The sequence below is a fragment of the Mandrillus leucophaeus genome, unplaced genomic scaffold (genome assembly GCF_000951045.1).
Source record: "Mandrillus leucophaeus isolate KB7577 unplaced genomic scaffold, Mleu.le_1.0 Scaffold406, whole genome shotgun sequence".
In the NCBI taxonomy this organism is placed as follows: Eukaryota; Metazoa; Chordata; class Mammalia; order Primates; family Cercopithecidae; genus Mandrillus; species Mandrillus leucophaeus.
The window spans coordinates 2,062,253-2,077,631 of NW_012104321.1; the positions used below are offsets into that span (position 1 = coordinate 2,062,253).

At 39.7% G+C, this 15,379-nt stretch overlaps 1 protein-coding gene across 1 annotated transcript in view; it reads left to right on the plus strand.

The window, feature by feature from the left end:
- The first annotated feature begins 268 nt into the window (after positions 1-268).
- The window catches only part of GPRIN3 (GPRIN family member 3), a 69,947-nt gene continuing 54,836 nt past the window's right edge, over positions 269-15,379 (plus strand). Inside the window, exon 1 of the mRNA XM_011992188.1 lies at positions 269-874. The gene's annotated coding sequence lies outside the window, so the exon portion shown is untranslated. The remainder of the gene's footprint in view (positions 875-15,379) is intronic.

The window sequence follows — 15,379 nt, forward strand, 5'->3', positions numbered from 1 at the left end:
AAAGCCCTCCAAGCCCATGGGGTAGGGGGAAAGGGGTGGGGACAGGAACACTGTCAGCAGTGCCTCTCGGAATACGCAGGATACTGTACATTTTGCAAAACATATTACTCATCGGGTGATCTTGCTTTCAGATCTTCACTGCACGTGGCTTTACTGGAAACCTTCTGCTAGAGTCTAGACTCAGCCATGGAGTCTGGTGACCTGTGGGAGGGAGCAAGGGCCAGAATGCTTGTTAAATCGCTCTGGGCCCCCAGCCCTCTTCCTTAATCCCTTCTTAACTTTCCATCTATCTCTGGTCTCCAGGGGTGCAGAACTGCAACCCACCAGCCCTTTCCCAGCTCCCCGGCCCGGCGCTCAGCAGCCTGGGCTGCAACACTTTCCCCCAGGACCGGGAAGGCGGGGGAGGGGGTTTGGAGGGGGCGGAGCTCGGCCTCCTGCTGCCGCCGCTGCTGCTGCTGCCGCCGCCGCCGCCTGCAAAGCTGTCGCCCCTCTCTCGGATGCTCAGGCTGGCCAGCGCTAGACAGATGGGTGCACCCCGGGCCTGACGGATGAACAGTCGGGCAAGTGAACTCTCACCTCCAAACTGGCTCTGCGCCCGGCTGGGGCGGCGGCGGCGGCGTCTGCAGCCCCGCGGTGGGGGCAGCCCCCTCGGTCTCCGCCAGACTGCTGCGCGCCTCCTCTGCTCTTGGCTTAGTAATTTCAGTTCCTGAACGCACGGAGCTCGCTCCGGGACCGGGCTGAGAAGGACCTCAGCTCGCTGGCCCGCCGGAGCCATCGGTGTGGCGCCGAGAGACGGTGCTTGGGATATGCGACGGGGAGCCCCCGCCACAGCGCAGGCAGTGGCCCCGCCGCGCCGCGGAGCCGGGCAGAGCAGGTAGGAGACCCGCGGCCGTGGGAGGAGACGCCCCCTGCGCACCTACGCCCGGCGGCCAGCGCGGGGGACCGGAGCCTGGTGGTGTGCTCTGGAGGGATGCGGAAGGGATTCGATCCCACATTTTGTCCAGGGATCCTTTGCCTGTTGCTCTTGTCTCAGTCCCATCCTGCGCTCTAGGAGGGGCAGTCTTTCTGGCAGGTGATGAATTTCTCTGCAAGGTCATTGCTCTCTTAGGCTCTGGCTTTGAAGGTAAATGGGAGAAGACGCCTGCTGATCGTGGGCAGGGGGATTTATAATCAATCCGGTCTGCACACTGCGAATATTCGAATATGGGGGGGGTGTGTGTGTGTGTAACATTTATCTCATTTTCCTATGCTTATCCCCTTTAAGGTCAAAACACCATAGAAATATATATTACATATGCATTTATATATGTGTGTGTATACACACATACATACATTCGTATGTATATAGGTTTTCTTGAGGTAGGCAGAAAGAAGAGGAAGGGCGGGCAGGGGTTGATAAAGGGAAATCGTTGTAGAGACCTGTTCACTAATAGAGGCGAACTTTGGAACCACATTAAATCAGGGTAGAGACTAGAGGTGATAAACAGTTCTTTCAAGATGGGCTTTAGAAGAGGTCTGAAGGAGCCTGTCAGCCAACACACACAGATCTTCATGCTCTCCAGGCAGATGGAGACGATGTAAGCGACATTTCAGACGCAACAATGGATAGTGAAAGAGGAAAAAAAGGAGAGGTACTTAATATGCCACTGGGAAGTGATTTTTGGGTGGTGGGAAGGCATTGAATCCAGACCAGGTTTCAAGGGCTTGCTGGAGGGGCGTTGGGAGAAATCACCGCTTGGGGTGTAGACAGTTCAAGGTTAAGACGATGTGAATGTCCACAAAGCAGCCGAGGAGATGAGCAAAAGGCCTGGAGGGGGAGGGGAGAAACGGAGCTCTGAGCAGTCACTCAAGAAGCACCCACCTTTGAGTAAGGTGTCTTCTTCCTCTTGGTTAAAGCAGTACTTGGATATGCGCCATCTGAATATTTTCACAACACATTTGTTTAAAGATCCATTGGACTATGTTTTTACTTTGTTTTTGCAAGGTATCTGGGTCATGGTGGGACTGGAAGAAACTGAAGTGTTTACAACACCAGCAAGATTTGGAAGAGAGGGTTGATTAAGGCTTAGCTTCATGAAATATTTACACATCTCCTGCGTGGGCTTTTGTTTGCTCTTGTTGGTGCTGCTGCTTGATAATGCTTTGAGTGTATTCTCCCGTATGTGCTTATTTTCCAGTTATAAACTATTCTTTCTTTTCCCATTGTGCTCACCATTGGCCTGCCCTGAGTAACAATTGTGGGAATAAAGGTACATGAGTCACAGCCCAAAGCAGAAAATCTCTGCTGCTATCTGCAAAAGACAGGAGTTTGCATTAGAGAATGTTCTTTTGAAATAGAAGCAGGAAGAACATTTTTCGAGTTTTTGTGTGTGTTTAGTTTTTCAAGTTTTGTGTGTCTTTAATCAGGGGAATAGGTTATTGACTCAAAAGAGAAAAAAAACCCAGTAATTGCAATTGCAAGTCTAGATGTTATATGATTGAAATTTATTTTGGAAACAGCAGAGGAACTCATGGAGAGCCATGTACAGTGTATTGTGGTGTGGTGAGCCTTCACCTAATCACTAACTAGACTTCTGCGAAAATGATTAGGACAAAATCACAAGTGCATCAGCTTCACATGGGAAGTAGAGGACTGAAGCGTTATATGAGTCAGATCAGTGTCAACTGGAGGGCAGGCTGGATTCCAGCAAGCTGTTTTGAAATTTGAGTGTTTTAATTGCCTCAAAAGAATTGCCCAATATGCTTAATTATTTGTTCCTGCAACATTTTCTTAATTATGCCTCAACATACTTAAAAGACTATATTTAGATCTAGCTATCCTTCACCGTTTGAATTTCCAGTCGCAAAATCTGCAGCCTGCAGGAAGCATGGAAATATTGGTCCTGGAATCACAAAATTATAAAATATTGGGCTCAGAGAAGGAGGACACATTATTCTAGCCACAGCTCATATTTGAGCTCTTTCATTGGCAGCTGCTCCTGCCCTTTATGCACTCATTTATTCACTTTTTCGTGAATATATGTTGATATATTTAATCCTGGACTAAACATGGTCCTAGATTGTGGAATAGAAGAATAAACAAGACATAGTCTCAGCCTGCAAAACTTGGGAGGGATACTGCCAGCAACCGCTGGTGGAGTGCCCTGACGGGGTGCTGTGGAGGCCAGGGTAGAGGTGGAGAGAATAAGGAGAGTTTCCCATGGACCTGAAAGATGAGAGGACCTAGTCCAGTGAAGAGGCGAGGAAAGGACATTCCTGGTGTAGGAACCAAAATAAGCAGAGACCAAGGAAAATACGCAGCTCCAGGTGGTTGAAAAACAGTGTGAGTACGTAAAGATGGCAAGATGAGAATGGAGAGGGCAGCAGGATCCACCTACAAACTGAAGTCCTAAAGGCCTGCCAACTCATCTGGTCAGTAAACCATTTTATCAGGGTGACTTAGGTGAATGCATTCATTTTAAGGGTCTATGGTATTCAGATTACCCAAATTTATATTCTTCAAATATCTGAAAACTGTATTTACCTTAATTTACAATAGACTGCTTAAACGGGGAAAAGTCTTAATTCTTTTTGGCTCAAATATTTCATCCACAAATGTCTACCACCTACTTTGCATATTAGAAAAATAAGAGAGAGAATGGGGGAGCAGAGGTTTGAATTTTATACAAATGAGTTATAAAAACTCAAGGATTCTCATTTTTATGAGAATAGAATTCAGGGGAAAAGAATTACAAATAGTATATATTCTAAGTATTTACTTGTCCTAGATGACTCCAAGAGGCAAATGTATGATAGTGTAAAAAACAGACTGAACAAACAAGTAACTCAGAAACACAGGCTAAAGAGACCCCAAAGGCCACATACATTTTTAAAAATTATTTTTTAAATGAGAGAAATAGTACAGTAATCCCACGGTAATTATTAAGTGCCCTTCAAGAATGGTACTTTTCAAACCAACACACTGTGAAGTCAGTTTAGTGGGTCTGATCAGCATTTTTATTTTTGAAAAATAAAAGACTGAAACAGAAGAGTAAGTATTGTTCATGAAATTCCTTAAATATATATACATATATGTGTGTATGTGTGCACGCCTGCATAATGGACTGTGATGTAAAATGTATAGCTCGTTATACATTATGTTCCAAAAAGTCTGAAAGCTCCTGCTTTAAGTGATACAAAGAAGAGATGCTCCCAGTTTGCAAGATGCCAAGAGCCGACCAAGAGATCTGACAGATCTGATAGACAAGCATTTTCCGCAATATTCTGAATAGCATAATTGCCTGATTGAGGAAGGCAAGACTTATGATTTACCGACTGCATGGCAGTAAAGTCAAAGAGCAAGATCCTTGGGTACTGAATTAGTCTGGAAAGACTTCAAGGAGGAGGGCAACCTTGAGTTAGTTTATAAAAGATGGATGGATCTGGATGGGCAGTGAGGAAGGGGTGCTGATTTTGTGTCTATAGAAGGAGGAAGCAAAGAATGAGTGGAGTAATGGCAGTTATATTGAAGAATCATTAAGAAAAGAAAAAATAAGTATCAAGTTGGGGGAAGAGAATTGCAGTAGAATTTCTGATGGACTGAAATATTACATGAGTTACTTTTAAAAAAAGTAAAATTCATTGTGTATATTTAAGGTATACAACATGATGTTATAAGATATATACATTGTGTGTGTGTGTGTATATATATAGTAAAATGGTGACGGTGTCTGTAGTGGAACTAAATAACGTATACATCATCTTTTATATCTACTACTTTGTATCCTTTGGCCTGGATGTCCCCTTTTCCTCCCTGACCATTTTAACCCTGGTAATCACTGTTCTATTCTGTGTCTCTGTATATTTGACCTTTTTTGAGTTGTTAATTATTTTATGACTAAGATCTATTTTCCTAATACTGCTACTTTAAGAAAATCTAGCCAGAGTGGCCATAACATCATAAATCTGCCATTTCCTGGCATCTTTTTATTTGTTTTGCAGTAATTTACTGGTTAGGCCTTGTTCAGTTGAATCTTGCTGTTGAACTATTGACATCACGATATACACCACATTGTGGCGTGATTATTTCATTTCTCAGAATGCAACTACAATCATTGGCACAGAAGGCAGAGGTGGTCATGTGAGGAACTGACAGGCTGTGAAGATGAACCAGATCGCTTGGTAGCCATGAGCTCCTGAAGGAAGGGCAGCATCTGCCATATTTTCTTTTCGTCAGTTGCTCTGTGACTTGTCCGTCTTCTTAGTTCGATATTTAAATATGTTTGTATGCATTTTTAGACATTTTATTCTTGTGTTTTGCTGTCCCCTAACAGTTATTCTGAGCAAAACAGTTATTCTGAGGAAAAGTTAGAGAAGAAAACCTTTACTTGTGTTCCTGAACATTTTCTTGGTGGGCTTCATTCAGCTCTCGCTGTCTTTTCTCTGGAATAGAACAATTTTGTGATATTGACACCCTTTTAAATGAAGCTATGCCTTTAAACAGAAGAACAATGCCAGTTAATTCAGAGATTCATCTGCTTGAATTAGTTGGAGTGCAACCAAATATGGAACTTTGCTTTAAAAAAAAAAATTACTTGGACCTCTTTCTTGTCCTTATCAGCGTGTTCAAATTAGTGATAAACTAACTTTTTTCACATAAGCATCAAGTCTGGAATAATAAAAACATTTAGAGTCCGCATTTGGATTGAAATTCTGAAATTACTGAATTTCAGGGAGAAAATGTATATACTCTTACAATTTAAATCACGTACTGCCTTGAATGCCAGTGAGAAAAGTTTTCACAGCTTTTTAACTGGGCATATTGGAGTTGGCAACATAGTAACAGCTTTCTAATTGTTCATGTCGGTAATTAAATTATTGGCTTTATTTTGAAGCTAGCAGCATAATCTGGGACCCCAATTATTATTACCAGGCAGTTATAAATGACCTTAATCTGAATCTGAATCTGAATCTGGAGGTGGGGCTTAGAAATCTGTATTTTTATGAAGGTCCCAAAAGGATTCCAGTACCCAGATTTGGAAACCATTGCCTTTATTTACAAAGAAATAAAATGATTACAGATGAGTCCCAAGGAAGTTAATAACTGTTTCTAGTCACTAACAGAGCTGAAGCTAAAAATCCAGAACTCCTCTTTCTAATTCCCCATTAATTCTTGGCTAAGGGGAAAATGACCAGGACCTGAAGACAACGTCCAAGAGTCCTCTCCATGGTGAGGGAGGAGAATCAGTTACTATGCACCTCTTCCTCCAAAACTGAGAGTCAATTCAGTAAGTCTGCCTAAATGACAATGCCCTGATCTCATCTCTGTCCCAAGGGTCTAGTGTAGCAGAAATATCGTGGGGAACAGCTGGGTGATCTAAGACAAGACAATTTATTGGCCTTACACACCAGATTCCATTTAAAATTTTTTAATTCTTGGATCCTAAATAGTGCGGATATCAAGCCACCTCTAGAAGATTGGTTTAGTCAGGATTCACAGCCTTGTGACTCTTACAGAAGCAAGAGAACCCTAAAAAAAATTCTGGAGGCTAGAGAGTAAAAACTCACAGTGTCAGGCATCTCCGGGGACCTCAACATTGTTGCTAATTCAGTAATGGACAGACGGAGATCTATCTCCAAAGCTCCTTTGACAATCACATTTGCATCTGTTAATTTTCTGGAGGAAAAAAGAGTTACAGAGAATTTTTTTAAAACTTGAATTGCAGATAGTCCATCCAAGTGGGAGATCTGGTTTATGAAGAATAATCAGATGCTTTATGTTAATAGATTCCTGATTGTTTTTCAGAAATCAGTTGTTAATGATTTCTAAATAGTGTAAAGTTAAAATAACCATATTGTGTCTATGGGAGACTCCTCTCTTTCTTTATAATGTATAACTTTGGTTAAATGAAATGCCTGAGGGAGTAAAGTGTTTGTGTGAACTATATTTTCTGAGTAATCAGAGCATTTTTTGTTTCAATTCTTGTCGACAGTTTTTCTAAAATGTAACAGCCTGCAAATATTATCAAGATTCAAAATTTTGCATTGCCTCTGTGTCTTCATTCTGAATTATGACTGTATGGGACAGATATGCTGAATATAACATAGAAGTTTTTCTTGCATTTCTTCCTTTTTACTCTGTAATGTGAATGTGCTTTCTCAGCATACATTTAAAAAAAAAATTGTTGTTCAAAAAGGCAAAAGACATTTGACTCGTTGTGAGTTCCACTTTCCTGGAGTTTGCTCTCTGCTTTTGCCATGACATCACTTTGAAATGCTCATTCCTTCACTCCACATTAGTTTCTCAATCCACTCAAAGTATGGCTTACAGCTCCGTGATTGCAGCAAAACTTTCATCATCCTTAAGACCTGTTTCTAATTTGTTTTATACGTAGCATGATTCTTAAATTTATACTTAGTCATATTGTTAATTAAGCATGCCTTTCTTTGAATTTTTCTACAAGGTATTTCTCCCTGAAAAATGCAGGTAAAAATGAAGCAGCTAAAATTTTAATTGTTAACTAAAATTAACAATTTTAAATTCCAGTAAAAATTTTAGTCGGGGCTAAAGTTAGTAAATGCATATTCGTTTTCACCTGCATCCTTGGTTGAGTAAAAATTGCTTATGACAAGTGGGTATGGATGATTGTTCTTATTTTCATGCCGAACATGTTCTGAAAACAGTCAGAGAGCAGAAGTCTATCATTGTCAGGGTAAGGGGCTGAGCTCTGATTAAGTGAGTGAAAATGCACTTACAGTCTCCTTTCACATGAGGGATTGTCTACCCAAGTGGATTCTCAGAGTAGAAGAAAGCTTTGCTGTGAGCATCTGAGACACTTGGTACACTTCACTTTACTTGTCTGGGCCTCAGATTTGGAGATGTACGTACCAAATCAGAATTGAAAATTGGCAGTCTGTGGGCCCAGCAGGAAAACTGTGACCTTCAGGTATTTATTTTTTAATTAAGCCATTGTTTAAACATCAGATCTATTATAAAAAAAATGAAGTCCTCACCCACATTCTCTAGGCTGGAGCTGAACAGCAATATATATGCTACTTCATTATTTTGCTGTAGTCCCCACTTCTCAATGTCTCACTGACATTGAGCATTTATATAAGTCACTTGTGCCTAACAGCTTCACTTCATTGTGTTACTACCTCAAATCTGTAGGTACTGAGTCTGTAAAGTCTGGACTACTTAGGTGTTCTCTAAGTACCATTGAGCTCCAAAATGCTATGACTATACTTATGAAATGGATGTGTCTACAAAGCTGAAAGGTAATGCACCAAATATAGTTAACCCCCGTGAACCATAGTGAGGGTCTCAAAATTTTACAATATCAAAATATGTAGAGTCTGTGAAAGTTTAATGAATTAAAATTGAGTTAACGTAGTCTGTTAAAGAATAACAGAGTTTTTCATCTGTGTACTTGCTTGCTTTTTACTGCACCACGAGTGGCGAATAAAAAATATTAGCAGTTTTAACAATAATGTAATTTATTTTTTCTTTACCGTAAAGACCAACGACTGAGATCTCACATTGGATTGCTTTATGTACTTTTAAATGCACCATATCTTTATCTTATGTATAATTTTTAACATATAGGCCAAACTTGCATAGATAGCTTCCTGAAAGTCCGGAGTATATCTCAATCTTTCGAGTAATGCTGCATTTTATTTAGCAGGCCTGGCAGTTGAGATGAACTTTCAGGAGTAGCATCAACTTGTGTCCCAGCTTGTATTTCTGTATAGCCTAGAAATGCTCAGTTATTGATTGCAGTAGGCAGTGTTTGCAACCCCTCTCTGAGGCTAGGCAGGTCACTGCACAGTCTGGCCACTTGTGCTATGTTAATATGGCTAAAAAATGAGATGACTGCATCAGGGTTGATTTATTCATGCTGCAAACAAAGACAAATGCCCTTTTGAGGCAACAAGATGGAAAACTCAGGCAGATCTCTTCGATAGGGAAAGCTGTCTTCCCAGCGCTCTGAAATCTCTCATGCCTTCTCAACTTCTGCTGCCACTTTCCTTCCTCATGCACACTTCACTGCATACCACCCCCACTTCGTGCCTCCTACTTTATTTCTAAAAACATCCCCTCATCTAATTATTAATCCTAAAGTGTCGGTGCTTCAGCAACTTCACTTAAAGACAGTGCCGAGAATAGTACCGATCGAAACGAACAGAGGACACAGTGCCACATTGACTCTGCGCTTTCTTTGGAGAGAGTGGCATTTCCCTATAGAATGGTAACCGTGTTTAAGTATCAGGCGTCCTGTCACCTAAAATGAATTGATAATATATAAAAGACCATAGGTGTTAAAAGTCTTTAGAGATAAAGTTATTTTTCTGAAAGTGCCATTTAAAACACAAATTTAGTTCACTGAAATGTTTATGTTCTCTTATGAAGAAACTGTTCTGCTATTCCCCTGGTGGCTATTTTGATGTTTAGAACTATAATGATAGGTTTTTAAAAAATCCTCCCTGTGGGGTTTGTGGCTTTTGAGTGATGAAATCTGAGTGTCCGAGAGGGAGGGGAAACGTTAATAACCTGAGCTGGACTGGATTGAGGGCATCTCAGCTCCTTTTACTTTGCAGATTGAATCAAAGCTTTCCTCCAACTGGAAATAGGAATTTATTTAGGAGGTGAGAGATAGAATGTGAAATGGGGTTGGCAGAAGGCCCTGGTTTAAGAAAGGTGAATTCTTTGGATCATTTAATAAATCTGTATCAAGCACTTTAGATATATGTGTGTGTGTGTGTGTGTGTGTGTGTGTGTATCCCTGTTCTGTGTGCTAGGGGCTCAAAATTGAATAATACATAGTCTGAACTCTCAAATAATTCCCAGATGATGGGAATAAGCTTAGTAATAAATATAGTTCAACAAAATTAGAATGAGCTCTTTTCCTGGTCATGATCTCAGAGAATTCCCCTGGTAGCCTAACAACCTGGGTCCCTCCTCTGTCCTAACCAAGAAGCCCTGTACCTCTTTCTTCCTTCCTGTATGCTGAGCAATTCAGCTTCATTTCCGTTCCTCTTCACAGCTTCACCACCTGCTTGCCACACCTGGGTTCCTTTCCTCCCTGCCAGGCTAACTTGAAAAGTATATGTCTTTCCCATACTCCACTTCCTTAATGTTGTAGAAAATAAAGTCACAGACACGTGCATTTTTGACTTAATTCTGTTAAAAACAACTAAGAAGCAGAGGGTAGCAGAAGTGACAAAAATGGAACAGATATAAGATGTAGAATTCTTATTAAGTGTCTGCTGGTCTGTGTACTACAAGAAATTTCTTTCTCCTGAGGGTACCAGAACCTCAGTGTAACTTCATTTCCATTTTTTTTCCTATTCAAGAAAATATCCACACATGACAGTGAGATGAGTGAGAGTGACATTATTATAGAAATAACTTGATTTTTGAGGTTAATATAATTCATTAGAGAAAACGGCTCTAAATTATACTTTAATAAATAATTTGCTGTCATTGGTGCTTTATCATTGCTCATAAACTCTCTGTGATACACGAGTGTATTTTAAGACTGTTTAAGGGCCAGTGTTTTAGATAATTGCTTAGACTCTCAGGAAGCTCTTCCACCATTGGGGAATGATCTTGAGTCACATCAGTATTGGGGAATGTACCCATTCCAATGGTACTGTAAATACCCAGCTGTTTACATAGCTGCTCTGTGAAATACCCCATGCCTTCTTGCTATCTTTTTATCCTGAGGAGGTGCTCACCACTCTCCATTGGTCTCCCTCTCCAGGGCTTCAACTTTGGAAGTTTAAGTGGTAATTCATGCCTCTGGAAAGCCTAGTAAGTGATTCCATCTCTGTGTATTTTCCCCGACTGGGAGGAGAGCCTCCTTTGCTTTGGAGTGCAGAGAATGGTGGTGTAGGGGAAATAAAAGAAATGGAGCCTCCATTGTAGAATTAATGATGATGAGTGGAAAAGAATGAAACACCAACTAAACGCATGCAGGAAGAGGGTTTAAAATTCATTAAAGAAGGAACAAGAAATAAAACAAAACAAACAAAAAAACACTTGAGGCACTTTGCCATCTTGATTCTAGAGCATAAGAGAACCCTAACACGTGTATCCGTATATATCCATCTACTTTCCAAAGGAAATGGGTGAGGGTTAGACTACAGATATGTAAAAATCCTTCAAAATTTTATTCTTCAGGCTTATCTGCCACTGGCATCTTGCTAAAACCACTTCTCCTTTAAAGAAATCTCTGAGGTTTGTACTATTAAATAATAGCATATTAATAATTCACCATTCTAGAGATGAGGAAATAGATAACTTGCCCAAAGTCCCACAGTTGGTAATGGAGCTGTGTCAATTCAGTTGTCCAACTTCAAAGGCCGTGAGCTTCACCACTTTGCTGCACTGCAGGACTCTGTTGGTGATGCAAATCACAGTGGGTCAAAATGTAATGACTCAGTACGATTTTATGAACTTCTGTCTTCTATCTTGGATTTCATCTTGTGTTGCCTAAAAAACAAATGTGAAAGCTTCTAAATCAGCAATAAGACATTAAAAAAAAACAGGATGAGTTCAAGGACAGGTATTTTAGGTTAAAATTTTATAGAGCATTGCATAGGTGATAAAATTGGCAAACATAACTTTTTATCAAGATACCAGGTAACACGTGTGTTCAGCAAACAACATTTCTTTGTTTCTCAAAAGAAAAACCAATTGCTTTCCTTATGACACATGTGCGTGCACACCCACACACATACACACACACACACACACACACACACAAAAACAGAAAAAACAAACATGTGTCTTTGTTTAACTGCCTATGGACTTTGGACCTAGAAACTATTTATAGAACTAGTGTTTCCGTGATTGATGTTTTAATCATAGACATTCATTTACTTATGAAAGTTAAGCGATTCCTTATTATAGCTTACAGCTAAGTGTTCTCATTGCAAATGGAATACTAAAAAAAAAAAGGTAATCCACACACAGGAGGCCCATTTGAGACAATTCCTTCTTAAAACTATAGTTCTAATGAATTAATGGTACTTGGTAGGAGGATGAATATACCTGTCTGTCCATTTGGAAGGTGAAAATCCAATAACTGAAAAAAGCCATGATTTCTGCCTTAGTTTTTGAATTTCTTAATAAACGATTGATTTTTTTTTTCTAGTAAAAGAAAATGGACAGAAGTCACCTAGAGGCATTAGTCTTATAACTGGATCCTTTGAATCACTCTGGAATATCTTTACCACCTCATGTCATTTCAGAATTCAAACTCTTTGTTCCCGGAGGTAACATAGTAGAGGGCACTGCTTTTCAAAGTGCAGATTTCCGGCAGCGACCTGTGAGAGGATTTTAGGTGGCATACAGACTTCCTTTTGATTTTAATACTTATGAATTTATTTAAATGTAGAAATATGTTCAGAACACATTTCAAAATATATTTTTAAAAATATATGCTATGAAAAATAATATAACCAATACATCAAACCTGTAATTTCACAGATATTATTTTTTAGAACAAGGCTAATGTTTTCAACCAGTGCACTAGTTAAAGTCAATTTAATGGAAAATTGAGTAAAAAAAAAAGTGGTTTAGATAGGAAGCCCATGAGGCTAAAATCATGAAATGGGTACACAAATGTCACAGTCCCTGAGAGTGGTACATGAAGTCATTTCATTGCCCATGGCACCTCAGGTTCTCTCTAGAAATGAGAGGGCTGGTCCAGAAATCCCTAAGATCAATTCTAGCTCAGATGCCCCACCACTTGTTTTTTTAAATCTTACTTGTTTTCTTCTTCATTCATGGGCTTATTTTCTGAATTTTAGGCCCCTTCTGCCATTGTTGGAACCCAAACGGGCCCTTCTTATCTCCCCCTCTTCATCATCACCAAGCATGTATGCCGTCATTCATTTACGCATGTAGTCATTTAGCCCTACACCCTAGGGAGAGCTTATGGACTAGGTAATGTGGGCATGCAAGAAAGCTACAGAGTTCTAGACTTCTGGGTAAAATGAGTATATTTGTCTGTGTTTCACATTGAAGTTAAAGCCGTTGAATGAAAGGCCTGGACTTCTGCCATCATTTTGTCTTTGCAGTTCTTGAACAACTGAGAGATCTTCAAGGAAGGCCCCTTCATTGATAAAATGCATTATCAAGGCTCATGTTACAAATTTAAAATGTGTGTTGAGGTCCATATGAGTGCATAACGTGTGAGAATGGAAAAAAGGGGGTTCTACATTTCATAGCTAGAAATGTCTAATTCTTGGGTCGTTTTGAATACAAAGGGAAAAAATTAGTACTTTCGTTATTTTGGAGTAGCTGTTAATACATCTTTGATCTGTTAGAAATCTTTATACGTCTGAGTCATATAAGGAATTTTAACACTTGTCAGTTTTTTGGGCTACATTGAGAGGGGAATCAAGTTTCAATACTGCTTATTGCTTTTTCATATAATTAAACTCCGAACACGTGGTTAAGGTATATGATTATTTTTCCTTGGGAATTTGTCCTTGAGAAACATTGTTAAGATGTTTTACAGCATTTGAGTGTGGTGAGTATAAATTGTCACAAACATTTATGTGATGTCAATGGAACTGTTTTATGCTTGCCAGCAATTCATAAGATTTTGCTATAGTGGTGAAAAGGATATAGCAGTGGTTTCCTGCTGGAGTTTCTATATAATAGTGAGAAAAGCATCAGAGGATGTAGTTGGTTGTGGTTGTTTGCTCATACCCTGCTGCTCTTTTCTTTTTTGTAAAAAACAGGAAGCTGAAATGTGTTCTTTACTTAGTTCAATTGATGTTTAATAAGGACTTATCTGTGTGCCAGTATGGGAGGATGTAAAAATGAGAAGATGCATCTCTGCCTTTAAAGACCATAAAATCTTCAGAAATTATGTAAAACATTAGGAATTTAAGTAAAAAGTTTGAAGTGCTTCATGGCAATATTTGTTTATTCTCAATGCACATACATTATGATAAAAATTGATTAACTGAAATTGGTTTCAATTTTCTTTCTTAGAGGAGGTGGGTCTCATTTTGTTGGCAAGGCTGCTCTTAAACTCCTGGGTCAACTGATCCTCCCACCTTTGCCTCCCAAAGTGCTGAGATTACAAGTGTGAGCCACCATGCCCAGCCTGTTATCGAAATGTTAATGTTTAGATTTCATCATGAGTGATACAACTTTCCAAGTGTCACATTAAAACATATTTCAAAGAAACAGCTAATTCACTCAGGTAGTTTTTAACTCATTTTTACACTGAAGTTCAAATTAATTGTTAGTTTTTCTGTATTCTCTGGTTATGGAGCAGACTCCCAATTCCTCAGCTTACTAGTTTTGAGAGGAATTGTGTGAAAGAGCATATTCCAAGTCCCTATTCCCAAAACAAGAGAGAATAAAATAACATACTTAGGCTCAGTACGTTAGTACTATTTCATTTGACAGTATCATACATTTTAAAAAAAGAAAGCCATGCACAAAAGAATATTTGTAACCCAGTACGTATTCTGAATAGAAATGATTTAATGGAATCCCTATCACTTAGAGAAGCAGAACCACTATGGTAATATGGAATAATGGATTTAGTTTCAGTTTTAGACCTTGCACAATTGTGGGAGCTTTGCAGTTGCTTTCACATCTGGTATGGAGCTAAAGTCATCATAGGTTAGCAGAGCTGGCAATTGGGAAGAAAAGCTGAATTTGAAGTAGAGCTGAGCAAGGGCAAACTAGAACCTGCAGGAGAATATGAAACCCATAAAGATAAACTGGAACTTGTATTTGACTCATACTTCTCCGTCCTCAATGACCCTGACTTGAACAGCCTGAAAGGGACTGGCACTCTTCACTGCAAAGCCATTCATGCACCTGGCCCAGAAACCAAAAGAGGAGATCTGTGGGGAACCAAAGGTCCGGCAGCCTGGCTGCTGCCTAACATGGACAAGGTGAGCTGGGAGGTCAGTGAGCTGCACTTGTTGACTACACTGACCTTCAGGGCAGAATGCTGTTGTTTCACTTTTACCTTCCAAAGGTCACACAAATTTCCCTTGTAGCCAACTGGAATGAAGAACGATTTAGGAAAGGGCATTCTGGGAATGAGTTTCCATCAGATCTAGACAGTGATACAAAACCAACACAGAGGATGCTAGCCCATAAAAGGAGAAATATTTGCAGTCAGGAAATCTCTTGCTTTTAGTTCTCCAAGAAACCTTCCAACTGAAGGATAACTAATCCATGCTGCTCATGAACTATGTCTAAGAAGTTTTCTTCTGTAGACTTCTATAGACTTCTATAGACTATACACAACTAGAACTTGTTGGTTTACTTCCATTCAAAAACTGAAGTTTCAGAAGAAGTAGATATTAATGTAAAGAAATTCCAAGAAGCATGTCATTTACCACTGAACTCATCTCT